This window comes from Felis catus, chromosome E1, assembly GCF_018350175.1.
Source record: "Felis catus isolate Fca126 chromosome E1, F.catus_Fca126_mat1.0, whole genome shotgun sequence".
Classification (NCBI taxonomy): Eukaryota; Metazoa; Chordata; class Mammalia; order Carnivora; family Felidae; genus Felis; species Felis catus.
Genome location: NC_058381.1, coordinates 46030009 through 46057093, shown reverse-complemented (window position 1 = coordinate 46057093; position 27085 = coordinate 46030009). Strand labels below are relative to the sequence as shown.

General features: G+C 35.3%; 1 protein-coding gene across 12 annotated transcripts in view; it reads right to left on the bottom strand.

Moving 5' to 3' along the window:
* TANC2 (tetratricopeptide repeat, ankyrin repeat and coiled-coil containing 2) overlaps window positions 1-27085 on the bottom strand; it is a 379268-nt gene that overhangs the window by 200028 nt on the left and 152155 nt on the right. For 2 of the 12 annotated variants that reach the window (XM_045044010.1, XM_045044011.1), the window contains exon 1: window positions 14105-16411. The exons of the other annotated variants lie outside the window; for them this stretch is intronic. The gene's annotated coding sequence lies outside the window, so the exon portion shown is untranslated. Of the gene's footprint in view, window positions 1-14104; window positions 16412-27085 lie in introns of those variants that run through there. 12 annotated transcript variants of the gene reach the window in all.

The window sequence follows — 27085 nt, the reverse complement described above, 5'->3', positions numbered from 1 at the left end:
CTCCCAACATACATTAAAAAAAAGAAATACAGAAGTAAACAATAAACGATTTATGGCTATAACCAATAAAATAAAAAAGAGAGACATAGTTATGTTGGGAGAAAAGGCGGAAGCGGTGCAAATAAAGTTACTGTTTCATTAGATGTTTTAAAACTAATCAATAAATGTCAGCAGAAGCACGGTCATCTAAAGACATGGTGTTAACTACCAAAAGAAATAGCCAAAAGTGTTTAAGTGACTGTCCCCTAGAGGAGTGGAATTAGCAATGAGAAAGGGTAAGGCTAGGGACTATAGCTTTTCATTTTAAGCCTTTCTGTACACTTTGACTTTTCATTAAAACACACACACACAAACCTATTAGAGAGCAAATGCTTCTCCCATTAGAAAAATTTTAAACCATTAAGTATTTATTGGGTAACTATTTTTTTTCCGTTTTTAAAGTTTACATATTTATTTTGAAAGAGAGAACAGGGGAGGGGCAGAGAGAAAGGGACAAAGAGAATCCCAAGCAGGCTCCACACTGTCAGTGCAGAGCCCAAAGGGGGCTCAATCCCATGAACCACGAGATCATAACCTGCGCCAAAATCAAGAGTTGGACGCTCAAATAACGGAGCCACTCAGTTGGCCCTTGGCTAACTTTATTTTTACTTCTTTTTACAGAGAGAGAGAGAGAGAGATTGAGATAAAGAGAGAAAGAAAGAGAGCGTGAGCATGCCCACGAAAGCAGGGGAGGGGCAGAGGGACAGGGAGAGAGAAAACCTCAAGCAGGCTCCACGCCCAGCATGGAACTCAACTCAGGGCTCAATCTCAGGACCATGATATCATGACCTGAGCTGAAATCAAGAGGTGGATGCTTAACTACTGAGCCACCCAGACGGCTTTAACATGTAAGACATTATGACAGGCATCAAAACTGGCTTTTTCTCTTCCTCAAAACCTAGTCCTTAACCTGATCTATGCAGAGTTGTCAACAAGACAGCTGGATTTACTGGTTAATACTGGGAGCTCATAAAAGAGAGTTCTGAGTTCTTCACATCAGCATATTTCCAAGTCATGGGCATGTATTAGATCACCTAGAAGAAAGAATGGGCAGACAGATCTTCTAAAAGCACATTCTTCTCAAGTAACTAGACTTCCTTTCATGACTTATTGTTAGGTCTAGCCCTAGCCACCTGTTTATGCATATTTTGCCCCTATACTATTTGGCTGAAGTAAATGGTTCATGATGGGTTATTTTTCCAAAATACTACAAAGAAGAGTCCACCAAACCTCTCTCCTCCTGGGCAATAAGATATTGTAACTTAGGTTCTGAAATTCTGAATACTCCATGATTCCAAACTGCTGACTTTTCTACATATTCATAAAACACAGCCAGTTTCTCTTTATATTATCATGTATTTTCTTTTTTCCCCCTCTTCTCTCACTAGCAATTTCTTAAGAATTTATTATTTATGAATTGATGTAAATTTACAAATCTTTCTATAATACTTTCACAGTATTCAAAAGTTATCTTGAGCCTCCAAAAACCAATTTTCCTGATTTCCCATTAATGCAAAATATCACAAAATTGAACTCTGCAATTTGGTATGTTTGTTAATTTAAAGAGGGACTAATGTTTATATTTTTTAAATGTTCTGGAGAAAAAGAATTTATTAATCAAGTTTATTATGTTAACTGTATTATGTGGAAATGCATAATTAATATATGATACAATCATTGACTTATACCATCTCAAAATTTGAAGGGTGAATATCTAAGGATCCTCTCTATATCATAAGTCATATGGCTTGTGGGCCAAATCTGGCCATCTAACTTTTTATGATCCATGAATTAAGAATGGCTTTTAAATTTTTCAAGAAGTTATTTTAAGTGGTTATATAAATACCTACATAATATTCTTGATTTTACCTGTTAGCCAACAAAGCCTAAATTATCTACATTGAGAAAAAGTTTGCTATTGTCATAAATGGTCAGTGCAGTATAGCTATTAACAATAAACATTACCAGGAAGTCACTTTTATCTTATTCTCAAATAATAGAATTTTTAATGAGCAAGTTATAGTAACATTTTCATAGCACAATCTGTATTATGAGGTGTACTAAAGTCGAGTAAGTGTCCATTTAAAAATTACATTAATCTCAGGATAACTGAAAATAATACATAGGGCTCAAAGAGAATGAAAAAGAAAAATAAAGGTGTCATTTTTGACCAACAGTCATCAACCTCTTTAAGCTTTTAATGTTTGGTTCTCTTCCTTTCTTTGACACAAGAAAGAATAAAATCAGCTACAGCGATAACAGGTCGCCCTGTTCACTGAGAAAGAAGTGCCAAACTCTCAGCTTTAAGAGGCTTAATGGAGTCAAATGCTGGTGGTAAAGTCACCTAAGTCTCTGCTTTCCCCTATGGTAATAGTGATATGTCTCTTTGTTTCTTTTCTTATGGGAAGTCCAGTTACTCCCTACCAATTCTAAAGTAAAGCAGGCTCAAGTAATTAAGAACTTTGCAGTCCTTCCCTACAAGGCAAATCCATTTTACAGCCAAACTCTGGCCAAAGCGTACTTTGTTTGCCCTCTAAACTTTATACCCAGTCTGTTCAACTACAGAGAGAATAGCCAGGCAGCTTAATCTACGTAGTATAGCCATTTCGTTCTAGATAGAACACAAAGGTACCTACTGCCTGCGGTTCCCCTTCCAATTGATACCAAAAGCAAGTAGTGTGTAATTCTATTTGAAACAAGCTGGTGGAAAATACCTTCCCAAGAAGCTGGGTCGTCTAGATAAGTCAATGTCAAACTGTAGCATGCATCAGAGTCACTTAGAGGGCTTGTTAAAGTGCAGATTGGTGGACTCCATCCTCAAGTTTCTGATACAGTAGTTTGGTGTGGGGCCCAAGAATCTGCACTTCCAAAATATCTCCAGGTGATGCTCTTGGTGCCAACCCACAGACCGTACCCTAAACTAGATGATCTCCAAAGTTCCTTCAAAATTTGAAAGCTGTGGAATAATGTCACAGAAACGTCTTGAAAATAAGTTGTTTACACTTGACTTGAACATCCATTAATACTGGATATTTGGATCAGTCCTGTGGTGAAAACCAATTCACACACAAATCCACACAACTGATGCACACAGAAAAAAACAAAATGAGAACTTTTCTCTGAAAAAGTAATGACGATGTGGTATTTGGTAAGAGATAAATGTTTAATCCTTCCCTTCCCTTTTTTTCATGGGGTGGAGAAGGGATTGTTCACAAAGAAAAACCAAAATATACACCCAGTCGACAGACGATCCTGATATTTTCCTTCTCCCCCAACAGCTTTTATGTTATGTATCTTCAACCATTATTGCCACAGACTTAGCAGCAATCTTTTTAGTCTAGATCTCTATTATGATCAATTTTAATCTGCACATTATGTAGCAGTAATTACATTCTTCTTGCTTTTAAACATTCTACTTTGTCAAATTGTGCTATGAGCTAAAAAAGCACAGTGGAGAATCAGTCTTATATTCCTACTGCTATAACACAACATATTCCTTAGCAGTTTGGTTAGAGCTGTTTTAAGTAAATTCTATTTAGTCACATTTCTTGAAAAACCTCTCCTGGGATTTTAAATTCCAATCAGTATTTTGTGTCTTCTGATCTGCTCCATGTTTCTCAGCTTTGATTCCCTGAAGCTTACTCTTTGTTGATGCTGTCTAAATTGTAAACTTTGCTAAATTCATTTTCCCACAACTGTGAAGGAATAAAAAGTTAATCTGTTTTGTTTTTAGATTTCTAAAAAAGAAACTGATTATTAATTATTCATAGATTTTAGTGGAGTTTGTGCATCTCAGTGTAGGCTGCAGGGAGGTATATATATTACAACAAGTAGTTCTAAATTTGGAGTTTTAATACAATTTCAAATGTACTAAATCAGAGCTTCAAATTCTCAGGGAAGCCTCATGGCAAGAAAAAAAATATTTTGCTCTTTATAAATATATGTAGAATTGCTTGGTAATAATATCCACAATAAAACATTTTATTATTGGGGCGCCTGGGTGGCGCAGTCGGTTAAAGCATCCGACTTCGGCCAGGTCACGATCTCGCGGTCCGTGAGTTCGAGCCCCGCGTCGGGCTCTGAGATGATGGCTCAGAGCCTGGAACCTGTTTCCAATTCTGTGTCTCCCTCTCTCTCTGCCCCTGCCCCGTTCATGCTCTGTCTCTCTCTGTCCCAAAAAAATAAATAAACGTTGAAAAAAAAATTAAAAAAAAAAAACATTTTATTATTATATAGATTCAAATTATAAATTAGGTCAGGCCATGTCCCCCGAAATGTAAACAGTGAATTAATAGATTTATAAAGTAATTGTCAATACTGACTCCTTTTAAGACAGGAATTAAAAAACAGCGAACAAAAGATAATAAATCTTTGTATGGTGCTACCTAAATAAGAAAAATAAAATGGTTAAGATGAAAGAAACAACTGGGGCACCTGGGTAGTTCAGCTGGTTAAGCATCTGAATCTTGATTTCGGCTCAGGTCATGTTATCACATTTTATGAGATAGAACTCCTCACTGGGCTCTATGCTGACAGCACGGAGCCTGCTTGGGATTCTCTCTCTTTCTCTCTCTGCCCCTCCCCTGCTCTCTCTCTCTCAAAATAAATAAATAAACTTAAAAAAAAGATGAAACAAACAACCTAAATATTGAAGGAGAAATATAAATAGCTTTCCTAATTGTATTTCCTATTTTATAACTGTGTAGACATATAACAGTATTACTATAAGGGAAATAGAAGGTGGTGACTGTAATTTATTTTTTCGATTTAACTGCACTAATGACAACAGGCAGATACAAAGCTAACTCTCTTGTTCTTAGTTGTTATGTGTTTCTGTACATAGGTCTACCTCAGGTTTAGTAGCTCTATCACACTTTTTATAAGAGTTTTCAAAATTACTCACATTATTAGTAATAAAGATCACTTAAAAGTTTGTAGGTCTGTGAGCATATACTAATGGCATAGCGTAGGTAATATTCCATGCTCACTATAGGCCACACAATGCTAAGCACTTGACATACTTTGTTTGCTTATCCTCATAACTTTCTTATGAGGCAGTAACTCTTATTATGCACATTTTATGAACAATGAAACGGAAACTGGAAGAGTAGGAATAACTTGTAAAAAGTCCCACAGCCGATGAGTGGTAATGCTCGAAAATGAACTTTATATGTCTTACTACAAGGTCCAGGAATTTAACCACTTCTGTAAACTACCTTAGGTATGCACCTCGACCCCAAGGAACAGAGTACTCTTTTTACACGACTGTCTAGTTTGATAGAGGGCATTTAGGCTCAATGGATAGGGGTGACATGTTACTAAACACAAATCCCCATTCACAATTAAATTTGGACCTAAGTTCTATACAGATTAAACCAGGCCTATTCCATACTAATCTATGGATTCTCTCAAATCCTATGATTCCTATGGATTCTCTTCTCAAAAAAGGACTATGGAAAAAACATGATGGTAATATACACTAGAAGTCTTCCTATTCTATACTGATAGCAACTAGTTAGCAGGTGATAAGTTTAAAAACCTTTTGGAAGAAGTGGGGAAAGACAAAAAATGATATATGTATGAAACTCTTTAACTTAAAATATAAATGTACATTTATTCACCAAACTTCTGATATAAAGCCAAGGCCTTTCTGTTTGAATATGAATTCCAATTTGTCTTTCTGGATAAACTATTGTAAAATGTAGAGTCTATTCATTTTCTTAAAAAAAATTTTTTTTTTAATGTTTGTTTATTTTTGAGAGAGACAGAGACAAAATTTGAGCAGGGTAGGAGCAGAGAGAGAAGGAGACTCCTTGGAGCCGAAGCAGGTTCCAGGCTCCGAGCTGTCAGCACAGAGACCGATGCGGGGCTCGAACCCACAAACCGCAAGATCGTGACCTGAGCTGAAGTCAGACGCCCAACCGACGGAGCCACCTAGACGCCCGTCTTTAAAATAAAACAAATTTAGACAACCTAAGTATAGATAGATTTTTAAAATGTTTTTAATTGAATAAATTTGGCATGTAACACTGTATGAATTTGAAGTATATAGCATGCTGCTTTGATATATTTCTATATAATAAAATGCTGATACAGCAATATTTATCACATATAATTATAAATCATTGTTGATATTCATTATATTGTAATTAGATTTCTATGGCTTATTTACTATTCATCACAAGTTTGTACCCTTAAAAACCATCAATCTTATCCCCCTCAGTGTTTTTATCCTAATTCATTACAGCATTTTTTAAAATCGAATTACCTTTGTTGACATTTTAATTGATTTTTTCCAAAATTTTTAACATAGTTTTCCAAAAACGTTACCGTTATAAATGCCCTCTTTGTTGCATTCATATTTCGTTAGCTAATATATAAAAATTTAGTTATAATATCATTAATTTAACTGCCTTTAAGTAAGCACATGCCACCATAAGGTAACAGAAATAACTGGGTAAGTAAGAAGGTGGCCAACTGCCTGTAATATCCACCTCATCCTAACAACAGTCAGTAGGTGTCTAAAGGGGAATGGAGAACATTAATCCTGCAAGTAGTTAAGGGAAGGTCAGTTAAGAAAGCTTCTACTGTTACTAGTAGAGCTAAGCCATCCTGCCTAGGGCAGTTACATGCAGAACGCAGATAATGTAAGATTGGATTCAGAAGTCTAACTGAATATCTTCAGACATCAAGATGCCTGCAAAGCGCCAATTATCAAGATTTATATCTGCAAATAAAACACAGAGTATAAAATCCTGCCAATCCACTATGGTAACTGATAAGAGCCAGTGTCCATAATTAAAAAAACAGTGATGACCTAAACAGTGACGGGGTACCACATTAAAGCATGAAGAGATTTCCATAAAAGGGAGTTATCTGATGTTCTGACTACAATTTTTTAAAGTTTTTATTTAAATACCAGTCAAGACACAGTGCGATATTAGCGTCACATGTACAACTTAGTGATTCATCTCCATATAATACCTGGTACTTTACTGACTATATTCTTAACAATAAACTATTGGAGAATTAAAATGTCAAAAGCAATACTAAAAATATAAAACAAAACTACTTCAGATAGATTAACATTGACCAAAAAAAAAAAAAAAAAAAAAAAAAAAAGTCTTTTCAAAACCCAAGGCATAACTTGGGAAAAATTATATAATTAAAATTAGAATAAAATTAAAATTAAGTTAGAAGTAGAAGAGGTAGTTCATAATTTAAATAATCTAACCGGGGCACATGAATGGTTCAGTCGGTTCTAACTATGGCTCAGGTCATGATCTCATGGTTTGTGAGTTCAGCCCTGCGTCAGGCTCTGTGCTGATAGCTGGTAGCTTGGAGCTTGCTTCAGATTCGATGTCTCCCTTTCTCTCTGCCCCTCCCCTGTTCATGCTCTCTCTCTCTCTCTCTCAAAATAAATAAACATTAAAAAATAAAATAATCTAAGCTAAATAGTCTAGATATTAAAATAGTTACAAAAACTGTTCCTTTAGGCAATGACTTATCCCCAGAAAGAGGAAGAGTAGAAAACACTAGACATTTGGATACAATAAAAAGAATTCCCCAACACAATAGAGAAAATCTAGGTGTGGGTACAATAAAATAATGGTAATTTTTAATCTCAGTTTTGCCAAACTAAATCTGACCTTTTCCGGTACTTAAAAATGAGAGACTTAGAACCACAGTATGCCCCTAGCCTTGAGCTTAGGTAGGCTGACCTCATACATCAGAGCAACTTTTCAGTAAGAAATTCTTAAACCAAGTCAAAATTGGCATAAAGCTATTTCTTCCTCTTCTAGGCACTATAATATTTTCAGAGATTCTTGAGCCTCAGAGAGGGGAGAAGGAGCCTGATTTGCATACTTAATTCTAGCCTCAGTTTAAAAGTGTTTAATAAGTCTGATCAATAAATAAAATGGTGAGTCAGGCATTTTCAAGACTTCACTTCAATAAAATCTTAGTGAACAAAATATTTAATATTATACACAGGTTATCTGCTTTGGCCAGCTTAGCTGAATTCAAGCTAGTATTACTGAAGTCCTAGGTAAGCTCAGAATGTTCCACTGATTTATTCAACAAATGTTTATTGAACATCTACTATGTTCCAGGCACTGTGCTAACAACTGGTAATATAATAATAAACAGGATAAATATGGTTTCTGCCTTGTAAGGAGACAAGACCTACATCACACACATACTAAATCACAATAAAAGTTAACAACAACTGGACAATTATGATCTGAAACCATTCAAAGTATTTTACTCATTTAATCCTCACAACAACTGTATGAAGTAGATACTATTATTACCTGTTTTTTTACAGATGAGGAAGCTGAGGCACAGAGAGGTTAAATTACTTGCCCAAGGGCACAGAACTAGTAAGTGTCATTCAGGATTCAAATCCAGGCAGGCTAGTTACAGAGTCCACACACTATGTTATACAGCCATTTATGCTAACCAACACTGCTAAATAATTAAAAACTTATATCTGTAACAAATGCTAACATGAAAAGCCCACTCGGCACTGAATGTATAATTTTACCGTAATTCTAAGCTTCTCATTATATAATTATGACAATATACTTGTTTATTCATATTGTCGGGGAAGGGGATTCTTTTAAACAAGGTAAAGGAAATTATACACTTATGGATTGTTTTAGTTCGGCTGTGAAACCAATTTCTACTGGAAGTAACACAAATTCACACTGAAATACTTGGAACATTAATGATTACTGTAACAGTGTTCCAGAGAAAAGTCCACACTAGTACCCACCGCTATTGACTGCAAGATGTTTTCTAAATCTAGGCATGCTTTAAACATTCTGATCAGAGCTTTAATTACTCTCTGCTCACTTTATTTTTTTTTTTAATTTTTTTTTTCAACGTTTATTTATTTTTTTGGGACAGAGAGAGACAGAGCATGAACGGGGGAGGGGCAGAGAGAGAGGGAGACACAGAATCAGAAACAGGCTCCAGGCTCCGAGCCATCAGCCCAGAGCCCGACGCGGGGCTCGAACTCCCGGACCGCGAGATCGTGACCTGGCTGAAGTCGGACGCTTAACCGACTGCGCCACCCAGGCGCCCCTCTCTGCTCACTTTAATAACTTAACCTAACAAGAAAAAGTAAAAACACTTTCCCTTATCACCAAAGGAAAAACAGGAAAAGTAAAGATAGGTACAGGAAGAAATAAACAGGGTGTTGCAATAGCCAGTAAGTGACATTGTCATCAATTATTATTATTATTCAGTAACTTACCATGAACCCTATGGTATGTTTTCACAAAGCTGTTGTGAAAGCAATTTGCCCGTAAAAACACATCGAATCCTGACAAACCCTGCGGGAACTGTTCTACTTATTTCACAGATGAAGAAACTGAAACACAGAGAGGTTACAGAACATACCCAATATCACAAAGCTCGTAGGTGGTAGAATATGAACTACTACATCATATTGCAGGAATTAATGTAAGATAGTCATCTTGCTTTAGGGATAACTTAAATTATGTTAAAATAAAAATGGGAAATTTATTGGGATGATGTTAAATGAAGAGAAACTTATTTTATCTTCAAACGTCTTGAAGAGTCCTATTTCTAACTATATATTACAGACACAAAAAACCAACTGCACTCCAAGAAGTGTACTTGGCTGTGGATAACTGGCTAGGTGCTTCTTTCTCCCCTCTCTACTCTCACCTGCTTTAGGTGGCCTCTCTCCCTTTCTCCTCTTTAAAGAAATAGAATACTGTTTGCCTAATGTAGATCACTGCAGCTAAGAGACTGGACTAAGGTTCCGGAAAACCAAAAGCACAATCACTTAACAACAACAGATTCATGGTCCCGTATGAATTCATATTCCTGACTTCTAAGCGAATGAAAATGGTGATTAAGTATTCTCTAAAACCCCCGCAAACTTCGGCTTCCATAACAGTTTTACCACCTTGGTTCTCCCAGTATCTTTCAGACTCTCCCTTAACTCATTTCATCCTTCTTTTGACATGGGTTTTCCCCTTTCACTCCCTTAAGTGGATATTCCTTAAGATTTTCTTCTTCACCCCTGAGAGGAGGTACAGAAGTTAGAGAAAGACCTAAGTTGGAATCCTGATCTCTTATGCTTAAATTGCTTACTGGTTAACCCGATTAGGTCTTGCTTTCTTCATCTGTAAGATCAGAACCATAAAAATTTAAACTGCTCCTGAAAAAATCAAGTGAATTAAAGTGAAATGCCTGTTAAATGCTCATGAAGTACTCATTTCCCACCTGTTCTGTTTATGTGTTCTCTCATTATCAAGAAAATTTTACCTACTCTTAAAGTATAACTTACACATTTATACCTTAAAATCTTACTTCTTTTTCAAGTGTTGCAACCACATTTCTACTCTGATATCTTGTTACCACCTCAAACTCACTCACGGTGCCTCAAAACCAGTTGCCTTAATCTCTCTGTTCCTATTAATGAGAACATCAAGTCTCATTCTTAAAGTCTTGGCATCATCTTTGACAGATCTTCCATATTCCTGGATCCTGTAACTGGCCAGTCACCAATTTTCTTATTCCTTAAAACCTTCCTCTCCATATACCTTTTCCATGGCTACCATCTTAGCTTACCATTGCCCCCAAAACCTCCCCAATCCAGTCCTGGCATTCTCTTCCACAGCATCCTCTGTGAAACCTCTGTTCCAGACAAACTAATGTTATTTACCAGTTGAATGTGTCCTGTATACTCTTGCTTCAAGTTTTACTCAAGTCACTTTATCACTCCACTTTCTAATCCACATGATAATCTTTCCTCCCTTTAAAAAAAAGTATGATTCTTTAAAATATTAAAGCAGACTTTGGGTGGGGGTATTTGAGTTAAAATGTAGCTTTTCCATAATCTTCTGCAGTGCCAAAACGACTGCTGCCAAGCTTTGTTCTGCACAGTCACCCACTCTTCTTTCCTTCTAAATGACATAACTTCCTTTCGTCATTTATGTCCCTAAGTGTGCTCCTTGGAATACTTGTCATGATTTTGTGGGAGTTGTGTAAGAAAAAAGGGGTCTGTTGGCAAATTAAGTTTTAGAGGTGCTAGATTAAACAGTTAAATAGGTTCCTTTATTGCAGGACTTCTCATAGCTTTAAAAATGATAAACTATTAGTTTCTCCATTATCATTTTTCTTTATTTCTTACTTGAAGGTATTCCTTTCTCATCTCACTATAGCTTGACCAGCTCCATCTCACTACTCACTCTTTTGAACTAAGTTTTCAGCTTTAACCAGATTCATTTTTCATCCCTACCTATTGATTCTCAATCTATTTCTTCAGGGAAATACATGCCTCTTATGTCAGGATCTTCATTTCCTAAAAATGATATCCAGACCAAGAGATCTAAGTAGTATGTCTTACATTTAGAAATTCATAGAGATAGGTAGCAATATGCTGGGGTATGCATGTTAATAGGAGAAAATAAGACATTTTCCTGAAGAAGGAATTTTACTCAAAGATTTTTTTTTTGGAAAACATGTTTTATGTTTAAAAAAATGTAGAATGTATCGCTTCTCAGCCTTTTGGCTAAAATCAAGTGTAAAAAATGTAGAATGTAGATTATTTTAAAAGAAAAATATGAGACTATCAGGAAATTTCCACATTTGCTTTTGGAAGCTCCTTTAGGCTACATCCCACACACCTCTGGTATGCATTCAAATTCCTCTGTCCTAAAGGTACTCCCAAGGAAAAGTCCAAGAACCACTGAAGTAGGTCAGTGGAGAGGACGGGCAGAGAAGAGCATTACTCAGAAAATGTTTCCGTTGTGCTAAGTCCTATACTAAATCCTTTACATATATTGTCTTTCTTACTGCCTATAATGACATTGCGAAAAGGCATTATTTCATTAAATTTATAAAAGGGAAGCTTCAGAGAGGTTGACATGTCCTAAGCTGCAACACTTACAAATGGTTAAAATGTTTTACTATACATATAATGTTAGAGTGATAAAGAAGACACAACTTATCATGGAAATATTATGACTGATTCCCATGAGAAAAAAATAACTAGGAATCATTCTTTTAAAATAATTTATCACCAACGTGAGATTTTAAGTTTTAATGTAGATCCTGACATAAATGAAGCACCTATTTCCTTGTAAAACATTATTTGTGGTACTAATGAATTTCTAGATATTCACAAGTGTTATTAGAATGACATGTGTAAGTTTTAGTTAACGGCAACTAGGGAGGACTCTTAAGCCTCTTGTAAGCTTTATACATTATTTCCTAGCACATTTCTTCCCAAATAAAAGCAGTATCTACTACCAATTAAGACTTTAGCCAGTTATCTGTTATACGAATAATACTGAAAAGACCTTAAAGGATTTCAAAAAGTAAACCAAAGATTTTTAAAATGAGGGGTTAAACTATAAATTACATAGCATGAGGGTTAATTTTTTTCATAGAATGCTGCTAGTTAAATCTGTAATTTGAATCTTTATATACTGAAAAAAACCAGATGGCTCTCACTTAAGAAAACTTAGTATACGATAATACAGAGTCACCAAATTAACCTACTGCAGAATCTCTCAAAATAGGGAGCTTCGTGGGCAGATTTTAATTTAGACAATTTATAAACAAACAAACATGTTTATATGCAATCTTTCAGGAATATATCCACTGGGCAAGACCCCAAACAGAAAAAAAAAAATCACAGGATATGCTAAGGAAGATTACCTTACAATAAATAAATTATTAAAAATACTATCCTTATTATAAAGTGCCCAAATTAGTCGTTGTTACGATTAATAAGAATTATGGTTTCAGAGATAATGGGACACAAAATCATTTGTATATATATGTTTGTGGGGATAAACTAGCCATAAAAGAGTGTCAGCTTGCAACATACAGTTACTAACTATACACAAAATTTAAAATTCCTCTCTTCTTACACGACAATGGGTAAAATGTGAATATTCAATTTACTTAATCTATTAAATATATGCTTTCAAATAAAAGTAAAACCCTTTTATTAAAGACAGATATGACAGTACATGTAAATGATTAGTATCTTCATTATTCTTTAATATATTAATTCTCCCTATTTCTTAAGTGCTGGGCAAAGTCATGTGTATAAGACCTATAAGCAAAAATCTCAAAAATGGAAGAAGGATTATAATTAAAATGTAGTAACAACAAAGAAACAAAATCTCCCCCCACCCTCGCATTGTGCAAATTAAAGGAACCCAGTTATGTCCCTAAAATATATCTTCTCTGAACAACATGCATTTAAGAAGATCAATTAAGGAAGATAACTAACTTAAAGTATAAGCCCAGATGAAATGCCTTTTTCTTTTGTGAAGTGGCTGAAGATCAGTCTAAATATTCTAATTTTGAAAAACCAAAGTTCCTACTTTTAGTACATTTCTAAGTTACCATGGCTAGCTGAAGAACTAAAAAGAGAAAATAATTAAGAGCCAGAAAACAAGAGTCTTGTGAGAAAATTCAATCTAAAAATTCAATTTGCCTTAAATTGATAATTACTAACTGGTCTAAAAATACAAGAATGATAAATAATTTACCTTTCTCAATTGGAAAAACAGACACTATAAATAAAATAACAGCAATAATGTCAAGTTTAAAAAAAATCCTTACACTGTACAAGAACATCCATTCGTAAGCATTCTGATAATAAATAAGCAGGCTTAAACAATTCTAGGTTCCCATACTGTCACGTTTTAAAAATGTATTTTACTTGTAAGTATATTGCAATAAGAAGTAGAAGTCTATGCTAGAATCACAATCTAACAAAAAAAAGCAACTTGACCATCACATTTACATTAAAAAATCAGTATCTTTCTTCACAATGAAATATTATTTTTAAAATACGAAAACTATTTTAACAGATTCATACACACACAGAATAAAAGAACACACAATTAAAAATTAAATAAATGTGCCTAATGACATTTCTTAATGGCTTCCTATAAACTAAGTGTCAAATTCTCTTAGGTTGCGTTTCTTTTCCTACAAAGCTCAAAGTAGGCCTTACAGCTCAGAAATTCATGTAACACACAAATACTCTACTCATCATACTCACAGGCTTTAGTTTTTCTTCCTCATTAGTCAATACTATATAGCTTTTTCTCCTGCAAACCTGAAAGGCTTCTTCTTACTCACTGGTCATGCTGTTATCAGATCTGACATATCAGTGATGATCCACACTTTAATCTTCCCCAGCCAGTTCTTCACACTGCCCAGAACTTACTGCGCGTTACAGGTGATACTTCTTACAGCAGATGTTGATTATGGTCCCAAAGCACAAGTGATGCTCCCAAAGGAGCTTAGAACCCCTAACAACATCACCTGCTTCTTTTTATATCCAGAGATGCAATGTGATACTTGTTTTGAACAGCTAATGATTTCAAGAAAGATTACAGATGAGTTCTTTTCATTAGATCGCCTGACAGAAGCTTATCCTTTCAGAATACTGCAGCAGAGAAAGACTGTATGATTCCCTTAGGAGAAAAAGAAATGCTTTTATGTAATTTTTCCTCTGTGGCGCAGTTTAGTTTACCCTCCTGGTAGAGCAAACTGCTGGAAGGACTGGTTCTTAGGTTTCTAATGGCGCAGCATTAACATAGTGAATGATTCACGGATGTTCTTAACATTCAGGAGTAACACGGAGGGCTAGCAATGCAGCCCAGGTCCAGAGCTGATGAATGGTGCAGTGCTGCTGTTGTCATAGCAACCGAGAAGAAAAAAGCAGCACCATATAAGGAGCTGTGACATGGATTCTGGGAACAATTTATATTAAAGAGCTGTAAGCTCCTCGTGCCTTAAAGCTATAAACTCCTCCTCCTCAGATTCCTCCTCAGATTTCACTGTTCTGAATTCCTAAATCAGCTGTGTGAATAAATATTACAAAATACAGTAACTAAGTAGACACTAACAAAACAACCACATCCTGAGGTAACGAAAAAGATTAATAACACTTTAGCAAGCTAATATGTGCCTGTGGTATCTTCATAATTTATTGGGTTAAATGGAAAAATTAAGACAGTGATAAGTAAAGAACTGTCAAGAATGTGATAGCAGAAAATTTATTTTTAAACAGAGATATTAAAAAACTGATTAAATGTCTTTCATTCAGAGGGTAAGTTTCAGATACACCAAAACTAGAGAACCATCAACTGACTGATATAGTAGCAACGGTATCATTTTCAAAGACAGGCAAACCACCTCCTGTATTCCTTCTAGAAGCATAAAGATTCAAAAGACACTAACTTCCCTGAAAATGCCCATAGCCTTTACTTATGATCAAGGAAATTCCTTGTGTCAATCACTGGAGAGACAGGGTTACTGTTCCATTCTATGCTTCTGAAGGCCTTCCCCTACTAGGCCTGGAGAACCTTTCTCATCCGTTTTTCCTTGCCTTCCAGGAATCCAGAAGAGTTCCTTCCCTTCCAGTGGACAGCAGGACAGTGTCAAAAAAGAAACACAGGAGAAGAGAGAACTAGGGACAGTGTCAGTGCATGAATTGAGCAGTGGCAATGGTACTCCCTCTGCAGTACTCTAGATGGCTCTGAGCCAACCTTCAGTAGGCTTCTGGAACATGAGCCACTGGTGCTATCCATCTATTTAGATAGGGGAATTCTACATGCAAGTGTTCTGTATCATAGTATGCTTCTCTCCTAGCACTGCATATATAATGAAATGTTCAGATACAAAATAAAGCAAAACAATTAGGTAAATCACTTATAACATTGTTCTCTTATGTGGGCAGTATTGCCACTGTAATAATAATTCTGGTATAATTACATATTTGTTAGTTATAGATTTATGATGTGTTCATCTTCATAAATGATGATAACCTCAGTGAAATGTAAATGTAAAGGACTACAGTTTAATAGAAAGGACACACACTTGACTAGTGTTCTGATTGTAGTTGTAATAATGCTTAGTTGCTTGGTAAGTCCTTAATTCCAATCCTCAAACTCATCAGCAGTACAATTTGAGTAATAACATATTTTCTACTTCTTTCTAAAGCAACGGTAGAAATAATGTAATGTAATGTAAAGCCTTGAAATTCTAAAAATCTGTTATCTTATTCAAAAATACCTAATTAAGCAAAACAGTGAAGACAAAATAGAAAATAGATTTCTACAGAAGTCAATAGGCAGAAAATGGCCAGAAAGAGTAAATATATTTCTGGCTAGTTTTCATGTTTGATTGAATATTTGGTCTCACCACACTGCACATATTTGTTGCAAGGAATCATTTCATTTTAAAATTACAGTAAACATGGGGTACCTACTTTACAGTTGGTTGAGCATCTGACTCTTGATTTTGGCTCAGGTCATGATCCCGGGATCAAGGGATTGAGCCCTACATCAGGCTCCATGTTGAGCATGGAGACTGCTTAAGATTCTCTCTCTCTCTTCCTCTGCCCCTCTACCCCACTTGTGCTCTAAAATTTAAAAAATAAAAAATAAAAATAAATAGAATTACAGAGATACTAAATAGTAAACAGAAATGCTGTGGACTAATGTTAAAGGATTATTTAAGATAATCATGTCAAAGTAATTCCACCGTCCCTACATGACTAATAATAATTGTCTTAAGAAAATTATAAGTTGGAGATAAAGTAGTATAAGTAATTTCTATAGAATGACAATACTAAAGAACATGCAAAGTGAGAAACTTGTTTCAAATGACTTTTAATTACTTTCACCTCACCTAACTAGAAAACTATAGGTCAAACCTAAAAGTAAGCATTTATGTTAGATTTGAAAATTCCACAGAGAGCATACCTCAGTTCTGTCTAACCTCTTGTCTCTAGTAAAGTTTTAAAATCAAATATTGTCTTGGCACAATGGTTACTTTTGAGGGAAATTCTCTTTAGTTGTTACTTTTAGAATACCAAGAACTCAATACCTTTAGGAAAAAGAGGGCAGGTTCACATCTGTCCCAAATCAAGTTGAGCTGATCCATGCATTAGATGGATTCCAAAATAATTATGTTTAAAAAATGCAAACTTTGACAAATAATCATTTTTCCACTGACATTCATTTTAATGTTGCTAATGCTCTGTATTAGCTAATCAGGAAGAGGATATAGTTGAGGTACTTTAAAAGACAAAATACATAGGTTCTGTTTTTGTAAAAATGGGCTTAATTGATGGTACAAGTAGAGAGAGATTTAAGGGGCTAAGCTATTTCATTGGCTACTAATTTTTAACTCCCTTGTGCTGAATTTAGGTAAACCATTCTAAAACTTACAGAATTTTCTATTGTTTTTATTTTTATTATTTCTCCAATCTTCCCCCTGTATAAGCTTTCTCTAAGAAGTAATCATCAGAATTAAACTTCACAGTGTTTAAAGGTAGGGTAATACTTATGAAGAGGTGAATACACGAAATTACTATTTTCACAGAAGTAAGAACATATCCATCCTTCTTGTTACAGCAATTCAAGTTTTGGCCAGATTTCTAATGTGGAGTTTTTCCTTTACTAGGAATTGCTAATGCTCCAGATTATAACTTCAATTTGCAACAGTAAAACTGTGACTAAGGGAAGAGAAAGTAATGCATTCCTAAATATCATATAATGTGGCCTCTACACATAAGACAACTATTCATCTGGTGGTCAAAAAGAGAGTAAGATAAGCTGGCAGGTTGGACATATGAAAAGCAGTATTTACTTAATGAATGCATGAATGATATTTAAAGGACTTCTGAGGATAATTTTCATTATACACAGTTTTTACTTGATATGTTGACTTTATTACCTAATCCCTGAAAAATTTTCCCAAATGTGGGATGCTACTTCTAAATTATATTCTCAACATTTTAAAAGGATCATTAAGCTTGCAGGTGGCTCTTTCAGGATTTTTTTTTTTTATTGATAAATAGAACACAAAAGAGCATATTGAGCTACAAGATATACATATCAAATCTCCTTCCTCTCACTTTACTTAATTCATTAAATGAATGTGAATTTATGAAATTCACTAAATGATACAGATGTATACATAACTTTTAAAAAATATAATCACTTTAGAAGCCAGAAATATAGACTTTAACCTAGAAAGGGAGAGAAAATCTAGATGCTGAACCAACACTGGTACATATGAGAACATTGTTCATTATGTTGTCTAAACAAAACAAACCATTCATACACGTAGACAATTCCAAAATGATCATATCTCTATTTTTAATGCAGCCAGTGACATGAAAGAATAAATGACAAGATGATGTATTTATAATAAAGAAAATGTCCTCTGGAACATTCTGCCCTCTGGTGTTTAAAATGTTCATCAGAGAGGGAGCATTCTGTCATGCCACATGTTTATTACTTTTGGCGGGCTGAATGCATCAATTTGGGCACATAATTTTTTATAATAAGAAAAATATGGTTTAGCATTATAATAAGTTCTGTTATTATAACGGGAATATATATTCTGTGCTAAACTTTCTATTATCCCATACTATCATTTACTTCCTGTTTGGAGAGTCACTAAGAGGATTTCTTTTGAATCATGGATATTTACTTATATGCCTTTCATGATGCTTTGTGACTGAGCAGTATTCCTGATGACCGATACTATTTAATTTTTACATTCAACACTTGACACTTTTAAACCTGCTTACATTCCACAGGAAGGAGGCAGAAAAGCAAGCAGAGAGATAGAGCCAATTAAGCATAAACATAGCCTTTCTAGGAACTATGGCATAAAATTGTTGTGAGTTTTCTGGGGAAGATCACAGGAGGCATGGACAAAGGAGTTTGTTGTTTTTTTTTTTTCTTCCCTGTAACCTCCATGGTATTTGCCATGTTTTAAAGTGACGTCTGGGGTCCCTGGCTGGCTCAGTCAGAAAAGTGTGCAACTCTGTATCTCAGGGTTGTCAGTTTGAATACCATGTTGGGTATAGAGATTACTTAAAAATCGTAAAAGAAAAAAAGAGGAAAATGATACATAACTCTTAGAACCACCACACAGCAGCTAAAAAGGGTATCAGAGATTATTAAACAAATGATTGTCAACTTTCCACCTGTTAGGATTCTTTTACTATTTTCTCCAATTATATACACTGAACATTTTGAAAGATTTAATGTACCAAAATTTTTATTTATTAATTTAAACAAATTTTCAATTTTCTTTGAGGCATTTTTAAATATTGAGGATTGTATCCACGATATGGTATTGAATGCTACAGAGCTTAATGATGGTAAGAATAATAATATTTAAAAATAACTGTCAAATCATACTTACATTTTATATCAGTAAGTGCTAGGCACATTAGAGAAACTGCAAACATTTCTGTACCACTCTCAGTGCTAAGGTTTTATTATTCTTACCGTACATTTACAAAAAAATAGGCTCAAAAAGAGTTAATCTATCCAGATATACAGCTTACAAATTAATGAGTGTGGAATTTTAACCTGGTTCTTTGTCCAAGAGCCTAGCTCTTGACCAATATGGCACTATCAGTTCTTTTGGGCCTAGAATTCTGAGCCTTAATTCTGCCACATTACAGATTTATCTAAATCTTCATTCCATAAAGATCTGCCAAAAACTACTTTATGATGTGTTGTCCCTGTTAAACATCTTTCTTGATGTTGACCACCTGCCCTCTTAGAACTTTGCCTGTCATCTGCTCCTAGATTCCCTTTCCTTGCATTAATAGGTTCCACCTCCTTCCTGTGACACACAATTACCTATAGCTGATCATCCTAATATTTAGGTTCTGTTTAGGCCTCCACTTAGTGATTGCTACCAGACTGCATCTTACTAAATTGCCTTCTCCACCCCAGATCCTAGGTGTCCCTGGTTTAGTGGGCCACCACTCTAACAGGAATACTGATCAACTCTACACTTCATAGTTTAGGGAAGCAGATTTCTTAGAAAAAAAAAAAAGCAGAGAATAGAACAGAAGCTATGAGCCCCTGATGAGTAATTCTAAGAGGGAATACAGATTGAGAGTATAGGCTAAAAATTAATAAGTAATTTATATATTCACAAATGTATGCAAAATACAAAGAAAGAAACATGGCCATAGCAGGAATTTTCTGATAAAGACAGATCTGTGTCCAAAAAGGAAATACACAAAGAGAGGACATAATCAAAGATGAAGAGTGGAAAACCCTTCAATTATATTGTCAAGGAAGAATAGAACCCAAGCTGAGAAGAGCTGTTTCTAAGACAGTACAAAGGATTGTTGGGATATTTTTAGAATAAAAAGATGGACAAGGGAAAGCCAGATCCAGCGCATAAGAAAGATAACAAATGATTTTGTTATAAGCTTCCACTTATGAATCAGCTGCTATGACCTAAACTCTATGTTCTTGACATACATAATATCTTCTCCAATCCATATAATACTCTGTGAGGCAGAAATAATAAAAACGATAATAGTAATACAGATAAGCAAACATGCTCAGAGTAGGTAAGTGACTTGATCAAGTCATACAGCTAGTAAGTGGCAGAGTCAGGGCTTGAACGCAAGTATAATGGACTCCACAAAGTTTGCCATGCTTAACAACATCCAGCCTCCAACCAAGAGACATAGAACAATTACTCAACCCTTAATTTCCTTTAATCTTCTCCATAAATGAAAATATATTTAAACTAAAAAAGGTAGAAAAGATATTGCTAAGAATTAATGAAATCTAAGTTATGAGTTAAAAAACATTCAAAACACAGGCCCACACAACTGACATTTGGTTTCTAAAAGAACACAAGAATAGGAACATAAAATTACTACTAGCAGTCTTTGCAAAATCATACAGGAAATTAGGAGGACTACAGGACTAGACAGTGGCAAAATACAGATATGAACTAGTTGATACGAAATTTTTAAAAAGGTAAAAACACTAAGACTCAATAAGGGGTCAGAAGGAAAAGTAATTCCAAAATAATGTCATGTCTATTTTGATAGAAAAAAAGGAAATAACACAGAGGTAGGCCCATCTTGATATTGGAAAGGTCTTAAATGAAGTTCCTTAAGCGAGAGAAAAGGAGATCTGATGGTAGTTTTCTGGGATATAAAGGACTGCCATGGGAAAGAGAGGTTCATTTATGTCATACAGCTAAAAGGCAGCACTAGGAGTAATGGGTGGGAACAAAACAAGGGCAGATTTCCACCCATGTAAATTAGAATATTGACAGTTAAAACTCTTCAACAAAGGAATAGGAATGCAACAAAGCAGAAAGCTTGTCCTCCTTGCAAGTTTTCACAACAGAAGCTGTTGACTATCCACTTAAATTTTTCTGAAAACTAAATTTGCTCACACATGTAAAGTGCTTAATATTGTCTGGAACATAGAGCTAAATAAACATTATCTATTATTCCTATTATCATTACTTAAACGTTTAGCAAAACTTGCCTGCAAAATCATCTGTGCCTGCTGACTCTTAGGGATCTTTGATTTCTATGGTAACGGGGCTAGTCATATTTTTATGTTTGTTTGAGTCAATTTTACAGTTTGTTTTCTTCCACATCCTCTGGTTGTTTTTTTTTTTTTAAGGTGTGCTTTTAATTATTATTTTTTTAAAGTAATCTCTGTGACCAGTGTGAGGCTAGAACTCACAACCCTGAGGATCGAGAGTCAAATGTTCTACTGAATGAGCCAGCCAGGCAACCTCATTTCCTCTAGTTTTTTTTAGTTGTTTTGCCATAAAGCTCAATACTATAATCTCTTATAATAAGAAAACATTATCAGTGACTATTTCGTTTCATTTTTTTTAAGTTTATTTATTTTTGAGAAAGAGAGAGAGAGAGAAAGTGGAGTGGGAGGAGCGGGAGACAGAGAATTCCAAGCAGGTTCTGTGTTCATTGTGTCGAGCCCGACTGGGGGCTCAAACCCACAAACTGTGAGATCATGACTTGAAATCAAGAGTCGGACGCTGCGGGGCACCAGGGTGGCGCAGTTGGTTAAGCATCGGACTTTGGCTCAGGTCACGATCTCATGGTTCATGAGTTTGAGCCCCCCATTGGGCTGTCTGCTGTCAGCACTGCACCCACATCAGATCCTCCAACCCCGTCTTTCTCTGCTCCTCCCCATGCTCTAATAAACATAAAAATTAAAAAAGTTCAGAGCGCCTGGGTGGCGCAGTCGGTTAAGCGTCCGACTTCAGCCAGGTCACGATCTCGCGGTCCGTGGGTTCGAGCCCCGCGTCAGGCTCTGGGCTGATGGCTCAGAGCCTGGAGCCTGTTTCCGATTCTGTGTCTCCCTCTCTCTCTGCCCCTCCCCCGTTCATGCTCTGTCTCTCTCTGTCCCAAAAATAAATAAACGTTGAAAAAAAAAATTAAAAAAGTTGGATGCTTAACCAATAAGCCACCCAGGTGCCCCATCATTTCTTATTTTATGTGTGTGTTATACATATTATTTATCTCTCCTCTCTCCTCTCTTTTTTACTTTGATCATTCCTTTCGAAGATGTTTCTATTCTCTTAGTCTTTCCAATAAACTTGTTTGTGTCTTCACTATCAATAATTTTTTTTTGTTTTTACTCATTTCTGCCTTTAATTTTGTTTTTGTTTTTGTTTTTGAAAGAGAGAGAGGAAGTGCATGTGTGCATACAGGCAGAGAGGGGCATTGGGAGAGGGAGGGCGACTCTTAAGCAGGCTCCACACCCAGCACAGAGCTGGATGTGGGGTTCGATGTCACCACCGTGAGATCATGGCCAGAGTTGAAATCAAGAGCTGGACGCTTAACTGACTGAACCACCCAGGCACCCCTATTATTTCTTTTATATTTACTTGTTCTTCTAACTCCTTGAGTTAATTATTAATAAAATTACTTTCAGTTTGTTTTCTAATAATAGCATTCAAGCATACATACAATACACATAAATGCACACTGGAAAAAACTAAAAATAAATCAATTATATGTATGATGTATCAATGATATGTATGATGTATCTTTCTAAAGATATAAACCATATTTTATTTCAACTCTAAAAACTAAATAGAAATATCACATGATCCAGTAATTCCACTATTGGGTATTTAACCAAACGAAATAAAAGCACTAATTTAAAAAGATATATGTACCCCTATGTTCACTGAAGCATCATTTACAATGGCCGAGAAACCAAAGCAACTCAAGTGTTGCTTGAGTTGTTATTCTCAAAAAAATAAGATCTTGTCATTTACAACAACATGGATGGACCTAGAGAGTATTATGCTAAGTGAAATAAGTCAGAAAAAGACAAATATCATAGGATTTCATTGATCTATAGAATCTAAAACACAAAACAAATGAATAAACAAACAAAAAGCAGAAGTGGACCCATAAATACGGAAAACAAACTGATTGCTGCCAAAGGGGAGGAGTAGAAGGGTGGGTAACAGTGGGTGAAGGGGAGTGGGAGACACAGGCTTCCAGTTATGGAATGAATAAGTCATAGGGATAAAAGATACAGCACAGGGAATATAGTCAATGGTACTGTAATAATGTTGTATGGTGACAGATGGTAGCTACTACACTTGTGACCACAGCATAACATATAGACTTGTCAAGTCACTATGCTGTATACTTCAAACTAATGTGACATTGTGTGTCAACTGTAACAACACCAAAAAAAAAAAATCGACTATAATAATTAGAACATTCTGATAATTAAACACATCAAAAATAACATGAATTGCCAAAAATTTTATATGGTATACTGGTATCAAGAGAATTAAAGTATTGGGGTGCCTGAGTGGCTCAGCTGGTTAAGCACTGTACTTCAGCTCAGGTCATGATCTTGTGGTTTGTGAGTTCAAGCCCCACGTCAGGCTCTGTGCTGACAGCTCAGAGCTGGAATCTGCTTCAGATTCTGGTTCTCCCTATCTCTCTGCGCTCTCCTGCTCTCTCTCTCTCTCTCTCCAAAATAAATAAACATTAAAAAAATTTTTAAAGAATTAAAGTGTCAATATAAAAATATTATTAAATATTTAATAGAAAAAAATAAAATGTTTGGACCTATAGTTCATGAACGAAGGCAAATGTAGAAGTAGAAAAATGTTAACATCACCTTTGGGATGACTTCAAAAGGGTTACTTTTAAAGAAATTCACTTCAGCACTTATATTACCACCATCCTAATAATAAATCATTATAATATAATCACTAAAAAGAATCTGTACTGTGATAAACAGTTTAAAAGTTACTTTAATTATAAAGTAAAATCATCTACAAAACTATATTTGTGCTAATTAGATTGGTAAAATTGCATCAACTGTTAAACTATGAAATACTTCAGATCACCAATAGAGATCAATTTTTTTGTGTGCTTTCAAGTTTTTATTTAAATTCAAGTTAGTTAATGTACAGTGTAATATTAGTTTCAGGAGTAGAATTCTGTGATTCATCACTTAACATATAACACTCAGTGCTCATTCCAAGCGCCTTAATACTCATCACCCTAGAGACCAATTGTTAAGCCCCAAGCACCAGAGTAGCAGTGAGAAGTACATAAAGAATAATATAAAAGAATAAATTATCAGTTATTAGTTAACACCACTCACATTACTGAAAAGACCTATAAGAAATATTGAAAGACTTGCCGTTTAAATGCACTAAGGCATCACTGATGTATTCACACAGCTTACGAATACTCACTAAATGGGGACTTTTTTCCTGAATCTAACTCTGACTGGATGTGTCATTCATTAAAAGAGTAGAAAGTATGAAACTATTAAGCCCAAGCACAATGTGAAGACCACTCTGGCAAACAGTATAAGCTGGTTTACTCAACCTGTTCCAATTTGTGTTCCTATACTACTATGGCTGGAAAGCCAAAAATCTACATTTCTCAAATTGCCTTGAGTTAAGGTACAGATATATAACCTAAGTTTTTACCAACAGGATGTGCCTATCCTCCCATGCCTTCAGTGACAAAGTAAGAGAATGCCCTAAGTGGAAAGTTTGCATTTTCTGGCAAACACTAAGGTCAAGACATCCGGTTCCTTTGGGGCTATTGTGATAGAGGCAGTGGTGTTCCTTTAGGGTTATAGGGAGGTACGAGTTCCTGGTTGCATTCTTCAGGCTCTCCTGGAGATTCTGAAAGCTATCATAACCCTTCACTAAACATCTTTCTGTTTAGACTAGCTGGGACAACTCTGTTTTCTATGATTGAGACCCTAACAAAATAACTATTAAGATAGAAAAAGAAACTAGTGGGCCAGCTCATTAGCTTACCAATTAAATTGTACATCAAAGAAAAGAACACATACTAGGAATTTTTTACACAGATGAGGCCTACTAATAACCATTTCTCAGGAAAATTATAGAAAGATCTTCCTGGGAATTATCCTTATTTGTAGCATATGCTATAATTTTCCTAGGAAGACTCTATTTTCCTCTAGAAAATATTAGTCCTCAAATGAAAAAAAAATACATCGTAGGAGGTAATGATCATTTCAAGAAAGATAAGTAAATGGGAAACTGAGCAAAGTTTATAAAGAAAGACTTCTTTTAATATGGTACCGAAAAAGCACAGCTCTGTTGAAAAGTACCATCATGGTTTCTTACAACCTTGCAGACTTGGCTAAGTCAAGTTAGACCCTAAAATGTCAGTATGTGGGTCCAGAAACTCCCTTAACTCTGTAGAATCTCACCAAAATAGCACATAAAAAGAACATCTTTGTAAATTCCACAATCAGGTCAACAGGTTTAGAGATAGGATTTCTAAGTCCACATCATTAAGTTCAAACTATAAGGGGATGAAGAACTGTAATAGGTAAAATCAGAGAAGAGAAAACTGACAAGAAAGTCTGTGATTAAAGGAGAGAACAGAAAAACTATGATGGTTTGGACACATGGTGTAGAAGCAAACTGCTACATCTTCATTAGGTTACCAAAGATATATTATAGACTAGTTCATTTTCATGTTCATAATAACAACTCTAAGTCATAAAGGTCAGATTAAATTCAGTATATAAGTAACTTACACATTTTAAAAAGATGTTCTTCCAAAATGTTTTTTTTTTTTTTTTTTTTTTTTAGTGATCTGAAGGGATAAATTCTTAGTACTAGAATAAAACAAGTATCTAAAGTAACTCCTCAGAGTAGTGGTTCTCAAACTTCAGTGAGCAAAATAGATTGCTAAAAATAGAGTTTCTTCGGCTCCAGATTTAATGAGACAATCTGTGAAGTGAGATTGATTGGGTAAATTTGGATACTCAGGAATTTGCATTTTTCAAAGAAGCACTCCTGGTATTTATTTATTTATTTACTTATTTCTCTTTCTTTCTCTCTCTTTCTTTCTTTCTTTCTTTCTTTCTTTCTTTCTTCCTCTCTCTCTCTCTCTCTCTCTCTCTCTCTCTCTTAAAGTTTATTTATTTATTTTGAGAGAGACAGAGACAGCAAAGTTGGGGAGGGGTAGAGAGAGAGAGGGAGAGAATCCCAAGCATGCTCTGTGCTGTGAGCACAGAGCCCAACGCTGGGTTCCAACTCCCGAAACCATGAGATCATGACCTGAGCCAAAGCCAAGTCAGATGCTCAACTGACTGAGCTACCCACCCAGGTGCCCCACTCCCAGTATTTCTAATACAAGCAGTCTAGGGGCCACACAATGAGAAACACTGTCCATGAGCATTTCACATAGGTGAAGATTTTACGATAGTATTATAGTCACAAATTTGATCTCCCTCTTTTTTTTTTTCCTTTCTTTCGTGTGTGAATGTGTGTGTGTTGGAGAAGGTGCATAAACTTAGAAAAAAAGTACAATCCAAAAAAGTGTATAGGTATTGCACTTAAATTTTAACAGCAACTGTGTGAAGGTAAGTGTGTGAAGGAAACCAAAGACAGCATAAATTAACTAACATACTTCATATAACACAACCAGAAAGAGGTAATGCTGAGATTCAACTTAGTTTAAGAGCAAAGCCCATTTACTTCCATTATATTTGTGGTTCTTACACTTAAGGAATGGATGAGGAGGCTCGAAAGGTGGACCTCTGGGCTCCTTACACTTGTTTCAATCGCACAAAATCACCACTGCTTGTGCATTTTGTTACTTGAAGCCAAACATACCAATAAACTGCTCTTCCAAGTGTCAAATTCAGTTGCTTTAATAAGGCATAATTTT